Consider the following 6,000-nt stretch of genomic DNA (forward strand, 5'->3'; position numbering starts at 1 on the left):
GCACCTTATTGTTGTTCGCAGTCTCAAATTGCTATTGCAAATAATAGTTCTTTGCGTGATGTCTAGCAATATATCAAGTATAATTTATATATATATATTATTATTATTATATTTTTATTTTTTTTATTTTATGAAACTTGTAATTACTCGTATATTTTTAAATATTTTATTTGATCAATTCTTTTATTATAAAATTTATTGTTCAATATTGTTATGAATTTCTAATGAAATAGTTTTTTTTTTTTGTTGATGTTTATTAATAATATATATAAGTCTCAGCATACTATGGATAAAAATAATAATGTTGACAATGTTGATGTAGGTGAAGAACTATATAATAAGAAAAATTTTATGATATATTATAAATGTTTTGTAAGAAAATTATAAATGATAAGAATCAAAATCATTAAAAGTTTGTAAGGATGTATTCAATTTAGAATTTCAATGACTTTTGTAGACTTTTTAAAATAAGAAATTGATAAAAGTCTATAAATGTTTTTTATATTGACTTTTATAGAGTCTTATAAAGTTTTAAAAAGTTTTGAACGACTCTATGAAAGTCAATCAAAGTTTATTAAAATCTATCATTTTAAAAGTCTTTAAAACTCTACAAAAGTCATGATTGAATACACCCCCCCTTAATTCTTCACATTTTTCATTCTGCTCTTTGTTTTCAAATTATTGGCCTGGCGAATTATAAAGTAAACTATTTTCTGTTTTTAATGTATTTTTAATTTTCTAAAAAATTGAATAATTATATTTCTCCCATTATTAGTTCATGCACCTATAAACTCATAAAGTTAAAAAGATGGTTCAATTCATATTTGATTAATATCCCCCCCCCCCCCCTCTCTCTCTCTCTCAAAATATATATATATATATATATATATATATATATATATATATAAAATGTGTGTGTGTCATTAGTCTGTATGTCGTATGCGCATGGCCGAATGTAGTCGTGTGCCATAATTTGTATGTTGTGTGCATAGTTTGTTAATTAATAGAGCATGGATTCGAACGTTCATGATGTTTACATGTATGCTAGTGTGTCAGTGTGTATTAAATTATGTGCATGATACTAATTTGTCGTGTGCTCATTATCTGTCCACACAATTAATCCTCTATATATTACTGTCATCATGTGAACGTAACTATATATATATATATATATATATATATATATATATATATATATATATATATATATATATATATATATATATATATATATATATATAGTGAAAGGTTCCTGTGCGGATGTGCGGTGGATTAATGTGTGTGAGATTTGTACTCAATGTGCGTGAGTGTTGTGCTTAATGTGCCTGAGGTTTGTACTTAATGTGCATGAATGTGTAAAATGCAGCAGAAAATATTGATGTCAGCTTCTTCCCCATCCCCAGTAGCCATTTGCCCCCTCCCTGATGATGATGATGCGGAGGCGAGCTATGATGGTTAAAAATTATGGGAATAATACAACAAAATCCACACTTAGCTGCTGTGCAAATTTTACTGTGCGTCATTTATATAAACATTCAACTGCAGTGAAGGTAGCTGATAATCCAGAATACATGGCCAAATTGAAAGAAGAAGTAACAAGAAGCTTGGGCGTTTATGTGCGTGCGTGAGTTTCTGTTCTGCTTCCTTCTGAGCTTGTAATTCTGAAATACGCACGCACATTAAGTACAAATCTCACGCACATTAAACACAATACTCAGGCACATTAAGTACAAAATTCACGCATATTAACATGACGCACATTAAGTACAAATCTCAGGCACATTGAGTACAAATCTCACGCACATTAAGTATAAACCTCACGCACATTAATCCACCGCACATCCGCACGGGAAGCAATTCAACAAATGCTCCTGATCCCTTCCATATATATATATATATATATATATATATATATATATATATATATATATATATATATATATATATATATATACTGGTTCAAATGCGAATAATAATAATAATAATAATAATAATAATAATAATAATAATAATAATAATAATAATAATAATAATAATAATAATAATAATGTAAACTATTTTTATAAATGTGATATTTATATTTTAGGAAATAACTTATATAGTACATCAATATATAATGTCTATATATTATTTGTTGGTGATAATGAACCAATAATCGATTTAATATCGTAAAATAATATTTATATATACACACACGAAGTATATAAAATATTATTCGATATATATATCCGAAATATATATATATATATATATATATATATACACACAAATATATATATAGATCAGACCACTAAGGTTATATGCATGAATATCTACAGAAAAGATATATACATATGAACCAAATAGAATTTATAATCCACAGATTATAATTCCAACCAAACTAAATCAGAAAGGAAGGATTTTTGCTTAGAAGCATAATCCAAAACCGAAAGAAGGAAAGATGGCTCGTGTTTGGGTAAGGGTTTTTAGCGTGAGTCAAGAGATCACTCTTTCCTTAAAACCTTATTTGCCACCTCCCGAAAGTGTTAGGAGCGTCGTGGCCTAGGTTTCCCAGGATAAAACGCGCTACGGTTCGACGTTTGAGCACCCAAACGAACGGACCCGGCGAATGGAGCAAAGCCTTGAACACAGTTAGGCTTAAGAAAGGAGTAGAAGCAGAGTTTTTTTTTTTAGGAGAGAAAACACTTCCTGTGTTGTGTGTTCTTGTCACTATGTGCTTAGAAAATCTGCAGCACTCTACCCCTTCTTATATAGGGATGTAGGTCCGAAAGTTGGCATAACTTAGCCCGCAAGGCGGAGCCAATTTCCGGACGACATTCGTGCCCGCAAGTGCCGGCGCACACGAGCTCGGGCTTGAATCAAGCCTTTTTCAATCTCGTCTAGTTGGAATTTGATTTGCCCTTCATTTTTCCAACTCAATGGGTCTACTTTGAGAATCAATATCTCATTCACCCATTATCCGTTTTGAGCGTACAATATATCAATCTCTTCGTCTCACTACGAAGAACCCGAATCCACTTTGACCCGACCCAAATCGGAAGTGGACCCCACTGATAATTGTACCACAAAATAGCCACTTAAAATTCCATTTTAATGCTATTTGTCCAACAATCCCCCACATGAATGAAAATTGATTTTCGGGGTATTTTGAAATCGGAAACAACTGTGTTCAAACGGTCGATCCCTGCATAGGATAGGTAGGGAGTCACTATACCCTTTGAACCTTCCCTTGTGAAGATGTGTTTACTCTACTGGCTGTACGGTAGAACGCGATGTCTTTGAACCGACTGCCGTTTGTGTAGACGATGACACATCTCACACAGGAACCTCCCAACCATGCTCTGTTCTCATGAGTGTGCCCATTTTGGTCGTGGGTCACCGTTCCTGGTTCTGCGAGAGTTTCTAAAGAATTGTGCCCAACAATTCTCCTTTGAAGCGACCCCCACTTCTCTCTTACATAGGTGATTCTTTCTCGAGTATCCCGCATACTCAAGAATTATTAAAGCATCACCATGCTAGCCTCGTGCGAGAGTCACTGTTTCTAATGAGGAGTGGTAGGGAGTCCGAGACCCCCACAGTGACACGCTCCGTTCCATAATTTAGTTGTCCCATTGAACCTAGGTGCCAGCTAGGTTGGGTATCCACTATAGAACTTTTAGTCCAAGGGCTTTAGACCCATTCCTCGTTCCAACTTCTCCACAACCATTTGCTTACCCTCGGGTTAGCGAGTTAACGGCTGCTACGTTATCTTTTGACATCACGTAGTCAATAGAGATAACCCCCGTTGTGAGAAATTGTTTAATGGTATTATATCTACGACTTATAAGTCTAGACTTACCATTCCACATTTAACTCTGTACTTAGCCAATTTTGGCTTGACTATCGCAATGCACACAAATTGGAGGTACGAGTTCACCACTAGGAACATTCTCGAAATAATGGCATAGCCATTCGGCCTACTCGCTCGCGACACGAGTGTAAGGCTCTCAGCTTTGATCCCGTCGGATCTTAGCTATCACAAATTCACTTCGAGAATTTCTATCCAACCGACTGCACTGGCCTACGTAAAGACGTAGCCTTTGATGGACTTAGCGTCCTTTGATATCCGTGCTATACTTTCCAAGTACGGTTAGATATCCCACGTTGTGCAGTCCAAAGTCACGAGCATACCTTAAGTATCTCATAACTCTCACTATTGCCTTCTAGTGCGTAATGCTAGGGTTACTCGTATGTCTACCGAGTTCGTTAACCGCAAAGGCAATGTCCGGCCTAGTACAACCCATTGGATACAGTTAAACTACCAATAATCTGAATGTATTCTCCATGAGAAGTACAATCTCCGTGATTATTGGCTAGTTGTACGTTAGTATCTAACGGTGTCCAAGCCACTTGATTATCATCCTTTACAAGGATTCAATCAACTCAATGAGATTAACCTACAATGAGACCATACGGTCTTCACATGATTTTAATCTCAAAGATTAAATCTGTCAATTCCATGCATTCATGTCAACTTCGAATTTAACATGTTCAAGGTAGAATTGATCATGTGATCGTTACTACCCACGTTGAGTTTATCGTGTATAGACAAATAGTGATAACATCGTCTATCGTACGCATCACATAGACACTTGTCACCTTTGTTTACACTAAACCCGTTGGTCATCACTGCATGATAAAAACCTTACATGCCAAATATTAAGGCAATTGTTTCGAACCAAACAATGATCTTATCAAATTACACACTTTCTTTTCACAACGTGGAACCACAAACCTTCAGGTCGTTCCATGTATACTAAGAAAGCGACACATCCATTTGATGAACTTCCAAGTCTCGCTAAACGGCTTTGGCAAGTATCATTCTAATGGATTCAATTCTCATCACAAGAGAATATATATCGAAGTAACTGTGGCACTCGCGTTGCATGTAATCTACAATTACAAGCCCGGCCATTTTACCTCAATATAAAAAAACCGGTTTTATCTTCCGACTAGTGATGCACTAAGGATCCAAAGGTTTTACAACCTGAAAGAAGATCAACCAGATCAAAGTATGATTCTCTAAGATAGAATCTACTTCACTCTCAGTAGCCTCTCTCGGGTTGGTCCATCTGTAGAAGTCAACACTTCTACATACGTTCGAGGCTCGTTTTCTAACAACCATGTCAGAAAATCCAATTTATTTTCTAGTAAACAAGTTAGATTGTGCGCATCACACTCTAACATGTAAGTCAGAAAATCTGGACCAAAGGATTTTTCAATCCTAGCTCTCTTGCTACGTCTAGCTTTGAGCTCGGGTTCTCTGTCACACCCTTCAACCATAGCTACGCCGAAAGTTCCTTTCAACGTAGGAAAACTTTTTGATCCTTCACAAAAACCCATCTTCCAAGAACAATGAATTTCTTGAATCAATCTTTCGTGTTCTTATGTACATCCAAACTCTTGGACTCGTGTACTAAGAACCAATACACACCTTTGGCAAGACACCCCCACATTTCAAGCATTAGTAGGAAAACTTCCTACGTGCCTATAATTCGTAAGAATTTCATGTGGGTAACCTTATTTATAAGGTACTTACTTGTCCAAAGTATTGTCTCACCCCACATACTTTGAGGTAGACCCAAACTTATCAACGTCTTGATATTTATGTTCGGCAACAACGCTCGATTGAGGTGAATACCGTGTCATACGCTCAAGTACGATACCAATGCTTACGCCGAAATCACCAATAGGTGTTTCATATTCACTGTATCGATCGTTAGTAACCGCATTAATCCACGATTAATTTGGTTTTTCTCTTTTATTCTTATAAAGAATAAACATGTGCTACTCGTTAGCACATCTCGTAGAAGCTAATAGGTTAGCCTTTACAAATCCAATCGGTTTTGACCGAAAGGCCACAAACCTGAATCAGTGCTTCCGAAATTGAAGCACGAATCAGTGCTTAGTAGTGAAGCACGAAACATGCTACACAAAGCACGAATCATTGCTGCCAAACTA

Source organism: Ipomoea nil, unplaced genomic scaffold (assembly GCF_001879475.1).
Source record: "Ipomoea nil cultivar Tokyo-kokei standard unplaced genomic scaffold, Asagao_1.1 scaffold0865, whole genome shotgun sequence".
Classification (NCBI taxonomy): Eukaryota; Viridiplantae; Streptophyta; class Magnoliopsida; order Solanales; family Convolvulaceae; genus Ipomoea; species Ipomoea nil.